Source organism: Colletes gigas, unplaced genomic scaffold (assembly GCF_013123115.1).
Source record: "Colletes gigas isolate AHSC1104 unplaced genomic scaffold, ASM1312311v1 Colletes_gigas_Sc00024, whole genome shotgun sequence".
In the NCBI taxonomy this organism is placed as follows: domain Eukaryota; kingdom Metazoa; phylum Arthropoda; class Insecta; order Hymenoptera; family Colletidae; genus Colletes; species Colletes gigas.
This window is the reverse complement of record NW_025106653.1, coordinates 1,017,255-1,031,398: the sequence shown is the minus strand read 5'-3', so window position 1 is coordinate 1,031,398 and position 14,144 is coordinate 1,017,255. Positions and strand designations below refer to the sequence as shown.

The 14,144-nt window shown below is 37.8% G+C and overlaps 1 protein-coding gene across 4 annotated transcripts in view; it reads left to right on the top strand.

Annotated features, from left to right (window-relative positions):
- LOC122401420 (RNA-binding protein Musashi homolog Rbp6) overlaps positions 1-14,144 on the top strand; it is a 1,207,497-nt gene that overhangs the window by 1,115,414 nt on the left and 77,939 nt on the right. The window lies entirely within an intron of this gene.

The window sequence follows — 14,144 nt, the reverse complement described above, 5'->3', positions numbered from 1 at the left end:
AATAACTACACTACGTGGATCTAGCTGAATCCTAATTCATTAAATTGCTTTTTTGTGCGTATAAAGTTTTACTCTTTTAAGTGAAATGAATCAACCACTGATCGGACGGAGTAATAGAAACTGCATTGAGAACTATATTTCTGTGACTATTGAAATTCGGAGTATTTACTGTAGTTGAGAGTAATATATTTCAGTGTTTTACATTGACTTTGTATGTTTGACACAGATTGTTGTTTCCTAAATGACCAATTGCAAAGATGCACATTGAAAGCAGAACGCAGTATTTCGAAACTTTTGAAAGTTCGAAGTGCCTCGAAAATTTAAAAATAACTACTTAATATCGCAGAAGCTATCAAAAAACTAATGATGTAACAATTATCTCAAATTGTGTTATTATATTTTACAATCGAAAATAAGATAAAAATTGATTAAATTAACAGTTTTGCCTTTTAAACAATTTGCCTTTGCAAACAATTATACCTTAATTTTGGTCTGTTTATTGTGACAACAAACAGTCTGAACAGTCTCAAGATTCAATTGATATCGAGGGAACTATGAAGTCACAAAAATCAATAAATAAAACGAAAGTTCTCGGTCTCCAGTTAATATAGAATTTAAGACTCGAATGCACACCTAATTTTCTAACTTCAAGCATGTTTTCGCTGATCGCAAACGCTTTGTGGTTTTATTACTCACACTATAAACTCTGAATACAGTCATTCTATTTTTGGACAGGAAGGGATAGGTGTTTACTTGCCAAGGTATCCCTGAGATCCAAAGAGCAGTCACTAGCAGCCGCCTAGCGTTGCAAAACTGACCAATTAGCGAGTAATGTTATCCGGTCCATGAATAACCAGTTAACAAATCATATTTCTCAAATTATCCGACGTGCTTCTCTGCATCCAGAAAGTCATACTAAGTCTTCTAAAAACAGATTGCTGTGCAAGCAACATCGCTGGACTCGTACGATCCAATATTTTCGATTCTGTTAATAATTGTACTTAAAATTTCATTTATTTTACTATTCTACAAAGAAATTGAAAATATTTTGAAGAATCAGATGAATACAAAATTGGAAATCTTCGTTTATTGGATGATTAGAATATATCAGACCATCGATAAACGAAAAAGCAGCTTTTTCTAAAATTTCATCGTGTAAATAAAAAAAAACTTTTTTTCATTTTTTAATAGTTACAGTTCAAAATAGTATTAACGAAGCATAGGTGTCGTATCCAAGTTGTAAGTATTAAAATAAAAAATTCTGATATTCGTTTTATTTTTTTAAAACTAAAAAAAGGGAAATTCTATCTTAGAATACATACTGTTATATGTAGAATATTGCTTTATTAACTATAAAGCCTTCTGAAATTATTTCACGCGTTTCGAGCTGCATTCACGTGTCAATCTGGCAACTCTGCAATCACGGTGTGCAAATAATTACGTAATAATTACGGTAATGATATTATTGGAAACTGCATTCGGATTAACAGCAGAGATTGATGATTTCAGTTCGTTACGGAGATATCATGAACACGTGAACAGAAGATTGTACCGATTGCCGAACATCGAAATGCTTCGAAATATAATACCGCGCGGAAAGTTAAAGTGGCTAAAACCCCGGCAGAGGAGCAGCGCGGTAATGTTTTAATCGATTATGGATAAAGCTATACGTTCGAGAAGCCCGTAAACGAGAACATCCCAACTTGGGTCACTGGCAACGTGCTTCTGACCTTTATTGGCCACTACCTCTCCGGATAAGCTCGAAGTTGGTCAGCAATAATCGTTACAGGCTGACCTTTTTCAAAACTTCTTAAAAAAACATCGTCGCCTGACGACGAACGGAAGAGTCGTACTACTGACGTCTGGCCATTTCCGCGCTATTCTACTTACTTTCAGCGAAGACCACGCTTTAGACTACTCTAACACGATAAAATCACGAGCATATAGAATTTAGTAAAAGTATAATAATAGTGTACATTGTTCTCTTAAATAATATATATATTAATTTTTGCATAATTAACGCTAAACAAAATAAATCACTTTGCTATACAAACAGGAAATATATTCTTTTAAATATAATTAACTGTTAGAGAAATCGTTTATCTTTAAATTCTCTTTCGTTAGATAAATTTATCTGTCTGTAAAATATTAACAAAACGTTGCTGAATTCGAAGCAATTAATAGAATTCTGATTCGAGCTCGCGAGAAATGTTTCGAGTTTGAGTTTCGATATTCGGTGCTGTTAATTACACATTTTGCACGTAAATTTTATCCGAACAAGAACACAGGTACACACTCGATAGAATTATAAAATAATACTTGGTAGTTTGACGTCCGTTAATTTGTAAACTAATTGGTGAGAAACTTGAATCGAGTGAAGTCGCGCAGCGTAGATGGAGATATGGTCTAATTAAATTACTACGTAGAGCTAATTACAACTTGCTTTCAGTTCATAAGCAGGAGTATTAGTTAAGACAGTTGAGGCGTGATAACGTGGCATCTCCTTTAGCATTTTCCAGCTCGAATAAATGCTCGTGATAATAAATTGTATGCAGATATAGTGCAATTGTAAAATTTTTAGGTATGGTTATTGGAAGTAGAAAATTAGTTCTAATAAAGAAAGAGTTTGCATATATCGTCCATATATTTGAGAATTTAGTACTAAAAACTAGCAGAATTTATGAATACATAATTAAAAGAAGTGTACTTTATTAGTCGTAAATTCATATTTACTAAGTTTATGTAATTTCTTTACTATTATTTTATTGTCACTGAATACTATATTATTGTCAATGACAATCCATATTAGACTCAAATTCCTTCATTTTATATATTATGTGATTCGTTTTCCAGTAATTTCACAAATAAATAAACACCATGTTCCTCAATCTAACCAATAAAAATTTTGTAGAACATGCAACATAAAAATAGAAAATATTCAATCGAGGGATCTGGATCAGATGATTACACATTATATTTCCAATGATAGAACATTATAAGAAGTCATTTAAATTAATATTAGAGCGAATTGAATTATACGTACGCAGATTGAATAGACATTCTCGTCACCGTTTCTAATTAGAACAATAACAATGTACGTTATAAATGTTTTAATTAATATATTTATGAAAATATTGTTTCGTGCGAATAGTTATTATCTTCAATTAAAATGGCATTAAAGCGACGGGCGTGGAAAGTACGTACCCGCGACTGTTAATTTTTGTTTTGATTTAAAATTAATTCCGTTGGAACGTTTAATCCGCGCGTTTTACACGGAAAAGGGGATAAGACAGGCTTCGTATTATCGAAGTATCTTGTCGCAGGGCGTCGTATTTTCTGAAACAACCGTTTCCCCGATAATGCAACTGGAAAATACACGGTGCCGCTCGAGCGATAACAATTATGCACTCTAACGTGTCCAATGTAAAATTAACGTCGGCTTTCCCCCGCATCATCACGCCGAAAGTTCGGTCAGGAACTCCGAATACGTCCGCCCCGGTAATCCGGCGCGAATCCCGGCCCACCGAGCGTCAGAGTGAGCAAGTGCACCGGAAATTTGCGATCGCGAATTTGCGATTGGCGCGCTAACGAGCACCTGGAAATTCTAGAATTGCGAAATTCTATCGGCAACTAATCGAAGAATCGGAGATCGGGTCTGCGAATCTCTCCTATCTGGCCTACCGCAAAATCGTATCGTTGTTCATTCGTTTAATTAGCGCGGCGCGAAACAACCGACGATTTTCAAATATTAAACGCGAAAACCCGATTTTTAATTAACGAACGAATCGATTCTATTTTTAAAATGCCATGAGATAGACGAATCAACCAGTATCACGATACCTCAGAATATTAATAGCAGAGAATAGGATTATTATAAGACACGGTAGTCTAGTTCTAAATATTTTTTAATAGATTCGAATGTTTCTTTGATGCATGTTTTGTCGTTATATATTAACCCTTTGCCTTGCAATGATGAGTCTGACTCTGCATGTTCTATTGGTATACAAGGTGTTCGGCCACCTGTGGGAAAAATTTGAATGGGAGGTTCAAGAGGCCAAAATAAGATGAAAATCAAGAATACCAATTTGTTGATTCAGGCTTCGTTAAAAAGTTAACGTTTAAAGTTCCATACAGCACGGAAAATTTTTCGGCGAAAAAAAAAATTTCAAATTGCTCTGGAAAAAATATTGTTGCCTGCGGGGGTCAAATACAATCATTTTTGGTCAATAGACATACCCCCGAGATCCTATGCAGTTTCGAGAAAAAAATTCTTTACCGAAAATATAATGTCTGACATGTTTCACTGAAATTTCATGCACATCTTTAAAACACCACAACTTCTGAACGAATTGAAGGATTTTAATGTTTCAAAATGCAATCGACGCGTATTTTGGCGACGAATATGCAGAAATTCCAACACTATTCGAAAAGTTGTTCCTTAAACATGTAAAGTGAGAAAACCCCCATAAAAATGGTCCAATTTTCAAACGGCCATAACTCCTACAATATTGAATATATTTAAATGAAATTTTTTTCTGTAGTAGAGCTTATGGGTGCCTACAAAAAAGTATTAGACAAAATTTCCGTACATGGTCAAACAAATTTATTAAAAATCAAAAACGAATTTTTAAGAAAAATTCACAAGGGAGTAGTGCAAAAATTTTTCGCCGAAAAAAGAAATTTCAAATCGTTCCGAAAAAATTATTTTTGGTTGCAAGGGTCAATTACAATCATTTTTGGTGAATAGACATTCCTCCGAATTCCTATTCAGTTTCGAGAAAAAAATTCAGGAAGGTGGACATATTTTTCGGCCAAAATAAAAAATTTCAAATCGTTCTGAAAAAATTATTTTTGGTTGGAAGGGTCAATTATAATCATTTTTGGTTAATAGACATACATCTGAAATCCTACTCACTTTCGAGAAAAAAATTCGTGTATGTGGACAAATTTGATTAAGAAGTTTGTTAATAACTTTTTATCGTTGCTTCAATCAACAGATTGGAATTCTTGATTTTATATTAACCCTTTACCCTACAATGACGAGTCTGACACGTCACAAGTTCTCGATGCCAAGTTTCACAATGATGAGGCTACACTCGTCATCGAGTCTCATACATTAAAATCATCACATTTTTATATCAGCGAGGTATTCGTAAAACAAATTTGTTCTTTTTGTGGTCATTCCTCTTACGAACAAATTTAAACAAGATTAGCTGTACATTTGAAAAATTATATGGAATTAAATCGTACGTTAAGGGGTTAAGATTGTAAATAAAGATAAGTGGAAGAACAGATACTATTATAGACATTGCTAAAATAATGAATATGTGACATGATTCTCCTGATTCATAGAGGTTGAAAAAGTAATAGCTCGTAAGATAATAATTCCTGAATTTCTAAATTTAATAATGCGTAGAAGTTTAATGTATTAAATCATTCATTAAATGCAGCCACACTGCTGAACATAAAGTTTAAGTTTCACCGTTTTCTTGTACCCCCGACGTCGCGAGATCGCAATACGATTCTCCGACATGTAATTCAGGTTTCTTGTTTCTTTCGAATCGGCAACGCCACAGCCACGAACCAGTTTCAACCAGTGGACTCCGAAAGAGGCAATTAACGACTGAATATCTGTGAACAAACTTTCTACCGATAACCATCAGTTCCCGTATAGGATTGCAGTTTACACCGCTTGTTATTGCGTCCGAGTTCAAGAAAACACGGTCGGAAACGATGCTATCGCGCCGCCGTGAGCACTGTTGCAGAAACTTTGGTCATCTTCCCTCTACCGAGAAGTGATTAGGTCTAGAGCAAGATGGAGGAAGGGGAGGGATGTAGAGGGTGGCGTACAAATTGGTTCTACACCCGTAGATCGTGGTCTTGATTTATTGGTATGCACTCCGATCGGTAATTGGGTTGCACGCACTAAACTGCTTAATCAATAACCTAGTACGATCATCAATCTATAATAATAACGACATTACGCGCAGGGACAATCTGTATAACGTAAACAGTGCCTCCTCCCAACTGTTTAGAATTCGAACATCGTTACACTACGAATTCCCGATCTGTTCTTGCAAAACGTCAAAACACAAATCATTTCAAGATTCCAAATTTGTCGTGCTTTTGTACAATTTGCAGAAATGCCTTTGGATGTAATAATTATTTAGACGAAACAATTTTTTCATAAATACGCTAGGAATTCTGGATCTGTTCTTGCAAAAAGTCAAAACACAAATCATTTCAAGATTCCAAATTTTTCGTGCTTTTGTACAATTTGCAGAAATGCCTTTGGATGTAATAATCATTTAGACGAAACAAGTTTTTCATAAATACATTAATGAAAATATCAATTGCGAAGGCTATTATCGTGATTTAATTACGATCGAGATTCTATTTAATTTTATCTTTGCTAGAGATGGAAAAAAAGTTTAACTTTTTGATGTAGAATTTTTCAAAGATTTATTTAAAACATCGTTTGGAATTTTTACTAATAACAAATGTACATTAAAAATGTGATAAAGTGTTTTTAAAAGTTTTTTTCGATTACATTACCTCCACGCAAATTAGAGAATAAAAATTTACATGAACCAATAGCGAACCGATCGAGCACTTTAATTTGTCTTTACTGGAAGTCCCGCCACCGCGTAGTGCCTCGTTTTACGTCAATCCCACGAAGACTCTATTGACAGCGTCGTCATTTCATAGTGAATCATGCGACCTGTCACGTATAGGTTAGATGTATCGTGACTGAGTCTGTCAATTAAAATTTTGATATGTTCAAACATTTGCAGCTATCCGTAGTTGCTTCTGACCGTGACCGAATATCGATCTGTCAATTTAAATTTCGATACGTAAAACGCAAATAATATTATAAAAATCGTTGTCAAACTAGAAGGAGGAGCAATACACTTTTTTTTACGCGTGAGAAGACGAAGAAACATTAAAAATCATAAATCGACAGTTTTTCGTCATTATTGCATCGAAGCTCGAAGAAGCAGAAATCTATCAATAAACTGTTATTTTTACAATCGCTATTCTATTTCTTGGACTTTCCATTCGTCGCATAAAACGTAGATTACGTCTCGGTCGTTAAATCTCCAACCGTTCGAGTCGTTCGGAAGGGAATAACGATTTCGAAAAATTACAAAGCAAATATTTTCCATCCTTCGTCGTTAAACAGTTCCTCAGAACGATGTAATTATTAGGAGTAATAGTTCTCGGTCAAAGTCTTCGCCATCGTTATGCTCGATTTTACTCGAGGAGTCGTCTCTACTCAAATCGTTTTTTTTTATCAATTTTACGATGAAACTCTTTTAACGCTTCAATTCACTCCACTGTTTTATTACTGAAAACCAGGGTTTGTAGCATTCGCGTATCAACTTCGTTAAATTTCATTTTATAACATACTTCAACTGACAAAGTGTCCTTTTAAAGCCAACGAATCGATTATAGCAGATAAATTCATTCTTCGTTCTCTGTTTCTGATTCATCTATAATACTGTTATAAGAAATTAAGTTTGAATTAAACTCTCAGTCGAAATTAAAATAATAGAATTAAAATGGCACTCAGAATTTTTTGAAAATGTGTTAATAAAGTAATCAGTGTGTTTTACAAATATTTATGGAGAAACAACCTACCACTGAAATCAATGTAACAGCGCTCCACCATTCGAGCGACAAGATATTCGCCCCCAGCGAGTCGGCCATAAACGTGGAACGTTTTCCCTCGTTAAAAGCCATCGTAATAAAATAGCATCGTTACGAGTGTTCTAAAAAAAAAATCGCGATCGTCGCGTCGCATTAAATCCGATTCGACGTATAAATTTCATACAATTAGAAATTTAACGACGGATCCTCTTAGCCTGTTGCTGACTCGGCCCGACATCAAAGTCGGCGATCGTTTTGCATCCGTGGTACCTCTGTGACTCGCGGAGTTCATAAATGCGACGATAACTCTCGGGTTCTTGGCGTCGCGGTCGCATTAACGGGGACAAACAAACGTTCAGAGACATCGGCCACCTGACGGAAGGGACGCTAAAGGCGCGCAGGCGGGGGCCAGAGACAGCGAGACAGAGAACCGTGCGTGGACGTGAAAGACAGAAACGACGAAGGTTTAAGCCATATCCATTTACAAGTTTCAAATCGTTCTGGCAGCCTTTTGAAAGAAACCTTTTACCATTCTCAATAGACGGTAAAATTCTGAAACGCGCTTAGCGGCAGCGTGGCTTTTAAACGTTAACATGGCCACTGGTACAATGGCGGGGTCGCATTATGCTCGAGTGTCGGGGGGGAACGGAAGAAGGGGGGGGGGTGAGGACGAGAAGGAGCAGCGACGAGAACGAGAGGAAAAGGTGAAATGTGGAGAACAGCGATGGTCGCGGAACAGAGAAGAATTGCTCTCTTCCGTCAACGCCTGCCGCTCGGAGCCATCAAGTTCCATTTTTCCTCTCGTCAAGAGAATTTAACCCTACAATGAAAGTCGCTAATACTTGTCCAACTCCGTCGCGAATTTCCAAACGTCGTTTCGCGTTATTTCCCTGATTCCGGCGACGGCCAACAGCTTTCTGACCGTAAAATCGGAAAGGAGTTTTTAAGTCCTGCTACCCGGCGCTGCTCGTACGCTGTGTACTTAAGAAAGACTCGTACGAATCGACTGTCACGAGACTTATTGTTGTTTCCTTCTACGGTGTGACGAAACGAATTTTAGAATAGAATCTGTTCGAAGAGAAGTATTTATTTATTTATATATCAAATAAAAACATGAAAGCAAATGTCTTTTTGCTGATACGTTTTTATAATGTCAGTGATGTTAATAATTAATATACGTGGCTTCAGATCTTGATTACCAGTAAAATTGCCTCCAAAGATTCTAGAGAGGCGATTTTCAAGATCGATTCTTCGGAGGACGTAATCTCGTACGAAAAAATTTTCCTTCGCGTTTTCGATTTACTTTTGCACGAAGAATCGCCCACTTTTCGGTACGTAACCAGGGAACTTTTCCGCGCCCCGTTATAGCGTCTCCTTCCGCCCGGCGTCTAACGCGAGAAAATGTGGTTACTTCCTGCGGAACTGAAATCCTCGAACGACAACGCAGCTCGGAAAATGTTTTTATTCGATTTGCTATCCTGCCCGATAAAGCTGGCAATAATTCTCCGGTCGGAGAGCGGAAAGGTAGCGGGGAATAGTCAGATAACCGGCACGGCTCCGCAGTAATTTCACACCGGGCCGGACCGTTTATGGATCATTTAAGGAACTCTCGGGAGGTAAGAGGATAAGAGAAGCGCAGGAAGGAGGTAAAGGATATTTCGGGGTGTGTTTTTTATTGAAATGAGCGCATCTGGCGTCCAACGAGGGGTCGGACAGCTGAGAACGCACTTTTCCCTGCTCCTCGTCCCTTTCCAGCGCCCATGGGGGCTGGTTGGCTAGCAGTTACCTCCTTCGTACGAAAACGGTGCTTCCGAGACCCCCAACGACTAGACCGCGGGAATAAATCCCCTTATGAAAATTCGAACTTGGGAGGCACTTTTTCTTTTAAAATTTATAGGACTTCTCGTAGATTGCTGACCGCGCTGACCGCGCTGACCTTACCACCACGGATCCCTGAGTTATCCCGTCGTCGAGGCTCCGAAAACGCATATCGTTCCAACGGCACACAAATTCCCCGCATAACCCCATTTTATCCAAGATAAAAGCAAATGCTTGACCCGCGTTTCGAACTAGGATAATATTTTATAACGGTACACCTTCAACAAGATAAAATATAATGATGTTAAATATATTTATTTGGTTACTTATCAAACAGGTAGATATCTTTTGTTATGTGTAAGTACAGTTTATACGAATTGTACAAATATCAAATACGAAACATCAACACCAGACTACACCAAACTGGGGCTATAATACTGACTACGAATCTGACTCAATATTATACAATAAGGAGTAAATAAATGTGAACTAGTACACCTCCAACAGAATAAAATAAAATGATGTTAAACGTATTTATTTGATTACTTATCAAAGAGCTAGATACATATTATTATGCATAAGCTGTACAGTTTGTGCAAATTATAGAAATATCAGATAGCGAACTACACCAATCTTGGGCTGTAACGAGGACCTCAAATCTGACTCAGTATTATACAAGGAGTGAATAAATATCAAACTAGTACATCTCCAATAGAATAAAATAAAATGATGTTAAACGTATTTATTTGATTACTTATCAAACAGCTAGATACATATTATTATGCATAAGCTGTACAGTTTGTACAAATTATAGAAATATTAAACAGCATGCATCAACACCAAACTACACCAAACTATAATACGAGCCTCGAATCTGACTCGATATTATACAGCAAATTATACATAAAGATTAAAATGATCGTTAATAAATGAATTGAACTGGTAGAATGAACTAAACGATATCAGTCTATAAAGAGGTTGTTTTCAAAGACGTTGGTTGGCACGAGAGCAGAAAATCGTGAAGCCTTTTATGGTCGATACGGGGAACCTACTTTCGCGCGACGAACGCCATCGAGGTCTTTAGCGCGAGCGAAATTTACGTAACAATGTAATTTCATTTCGCGCGCAGCCGAAAGCACTATTTTACACGGGTGTCGGTCCTATTATATATTCATGCGATATTTCGCATACATCGTATCCCACGGCAGACGCCGCGCGTCGACGTCGACTTTATTTCCTGCGAAAAGTGACTGAAGGACGTGACTCGGCGCGAACGTTCTGTCATAACTTTTTAATACCTACTGAAGGTGGACGACTTTATCGTAAGCTGCAGGATATTAGGAGCGTGGCTTTAAAAGACGAATAATATCGGGTATCGTCGAATACCATCGGCCTGGTCCTTGTGTCCAGGCCCGTGTGCACGCTCGGGTAGACTTCCAACAGGAAGTAGTTAAATGTTACCGGTGTCAGGGCACGGCCTTTGTGCGGAGAGAGTGCTCGGGCTTCGCGGAGTTAGCTGACTGGCAGAGTACTATAAATTACATAAATGAAGTAAGCCCCTTCCTCACTCAAACGGACGTCTTGCCAAGTTTATAACTTAATCACTCGTGCTTTTCATGGAGGCGGAGAAGCTAAAGGGTCCAGGGGCGAGTAGATAGTGTAAGTTCCAGGAGGAAGAAGGTGCCGGCGTAGGGAAGAGGGCGACGCGGAAGTAAGAGGAACGCCGCGGCCAAAGAATTGAATAAGGGAGACGAAACGAAGAAACAAGTCCGGATAATTGAATCCGAACGCATTTTACTTTACTGTTTTACTACCGTCGTTGCCCCTTTACGACGGCGTTCTGTTATTTGGCTGACGACTGCGGAATATTAGTGACGAAACGTGGACGAGCAAATTCTTGAGGGTGCACGGAATAGACGACCTGGAACTTAATCGACCTGGGTTTTTGGAATATTATCTACCGGGATTCCTGGGTTATTAAGTTGCTCAAAAGACTTTGTAGGCCTTATTTATTTAGTTATTACTTATTTAGTTAGTTAAAAACTTGTTTTTATAGTCGTGATAGAGAGCAGAGCTTACAAGATGAGCAATATAAATTGCAAACCTGATTTTTGAACGTAGATATTTGAGACTCATAATTAGAATCAGTTGCAATCTAATATATTCGATTATCCTTATGGGCACTCTGGACGAGATGAATATTTTACAGAATACTAAAAAGGGATATATATTCATTTATCATTTTCAACCTCTCGACTGAAAGAAGGCTTGCATTAATTCCCACCTTTTTTTTATATCTACAAATCAATCTTTTACTAATTTAAACTTGCACGGAGTCGTAGGGAAAAGGGTTAACGTTCCGATTCGCGCGTCATAAATAAACAGAAAATGTAAATCGAGATCGATCGACGCTAATTACGCGAACAAACTGGTCGAAAACGTCCGCGTCGACGGGGGTGCCCCCCGGCTCTTCTAATGTAATTTAATCCGGCGCACTCGTTCCATTTCCGGTGTAAAATTTAAGAGCACGGAAGGGCAGAGGGGGAGGGGGAGGGGGAAGGGATGAATGCTCGAAGAATCGCGAGAGCTGTCGACTCGCATTCGACTCCGGTATCCATCGGCTGTGTTTAATTACGAGTCACCCGGCGTAGTTTCGCTCTCAGACTGCTTCAGCACGGAAGCACTAACTCCTGGTTATCTTAAGCGACATCGCGCACTGGATTCGTATAACTCGCGCCCGGCCGGATAACTTGAGCCTGAATTACTACACCGCGCTGGAGACAGCGCAGCGGGACGAAGGTTGACGAAGAACGGAGGGGGAGGGGGGCAGGGGGCGAGATTAAAATCACCTGGAGACCAATGCAAAGTTTTTAATAACCCTTGATGCTTGATTAAGTTATGACTCTTCGCCGGCTCGTCGCTCCTCTTTCTCTTGTTCGTCTTCGGGCGAAATAAATTTCGAGCAGAAATGCTTAGACCGCGCTCGAGTGAAACGGAGGGGGAGGGGGGGGGGGGCAAGGCACGAAGAGGGTGACCGGGAAGGAAGCAGAACTCGTCCGACTCTGCTGAATTAATGGAAGATCCGGCGGGATAGTTATCTCCGCGGGAGAACGCATGGAAGTTACGTTAACTTGGACGTTTTTAAGCTCGAAGAATTACGGCGAATAAAGGGCGTTCGTCGGAACTCGGCAACGTATTTAAAGCGTCGGTTTAAGATTCATTCGAATCCGGTAACTTCTGCTAGCGTTAACTGAGGATCCTGCTTATTAAAGAATAGTTTACGCAACGATGTTCCGCCGTAGGAATTTATTAACGCAGTGGAGCCCTGTATAACAGGGAAACAAATAAATTCGTGCGAGCTACGGAATTTCATTACGGTGTGGCCAGACTGGCTTAGAAACGTTAAAAAGACATTTTTCTCTTGGACGCTGTCGATTGTAGCTTTTCTTCAGCTTTGCGCATTTATTCAAGAGAGAAGAAGGTTTCTTACACGCTGGTATTATTTACATTTTATCAATTCAAAATATGAAAATTATTATGAAGAGAATATTGAAATTTCTTGAGACGACCGTGTGTAACGTTTAACTTACCACGGAAGTTACAAAATTTCAATGTAGTTTGTAAATTTTTTCTATGAAATTATAGTACTATGTATGCACATTTAGACTATAATTATTCAATATTTTTGTACTGATCTTTAAAATCCACGCTTTAAGAAAAGGTATGCGTCATAAAAGAGAAATATATCTTATGAATAAACTTCAAAACACAACACTCTATACGTATGATGCAAACATTAGGTGTACGTTGCTTCGTAAAAGTAAAAAAGAAAGACTGGTCATTTGACCGGTCATAGTAAGAATGAGGATACAGGGTGCTCTGCTACCCCTGGGAAAAATTTTAATGGGAGATTCTAGAGGCCAATATAAGACCAAAATCAAGAACATCAATTTCTTGTTTGAAGCTTCGTTAAAAAGTTATTAAAAAATTACATTAAAAAATTTCAAATCATTCTGGAAAAATTATTTTCAGTTGCGGGGGTCAATTACAATCAATTTTGGCAAATAGACCTAACCCCGAAATCCTACGCACTTTCGAGAAAAAAATTCGAGTAGGTGTGAAATTTTTTGGCAAAATTAAAAAATTTCAAATCGTTTCAAAAAAATTATTTGACTCCAAGAGTCAATTACAACTATTTTTAGTTAATACACATACCTCGAAATCCTACGTACTTTCGAGAAAAAAATTCCTTACCGAAAATATAATGTCTAATCATACCGTTGATATGTTCTACTGAAATTTCGTGCAAAAAGCAAACAACGCATATTTTGGTGAAGAATATGTAGAAATTCTTAAAATATTCGTAAAGTTGATCCTTAACCCCGTAAAGTAACGAAAACCCCAAAAAGTGGTCCAATTTTCAAACAACCATAACTCCTACAATATTGAATATATTTCAATAAAATGTTGGGAGCAAGTACAGCTCATGGATACCTACAAAAAAGTATTAAACAACTTTTCCGTACAGCGACAAACAAAATTATTAAAAATAGTAAATGAATTTTTAAGAAACCGACGGAGGTCAGGTGCCTAAATTTTTCGGTGAAAAAAAAATTTTCGAATCAATATAAAAAAATTATTTTCGGTTGTGGGGATCAATTACAATCATGTTTGGT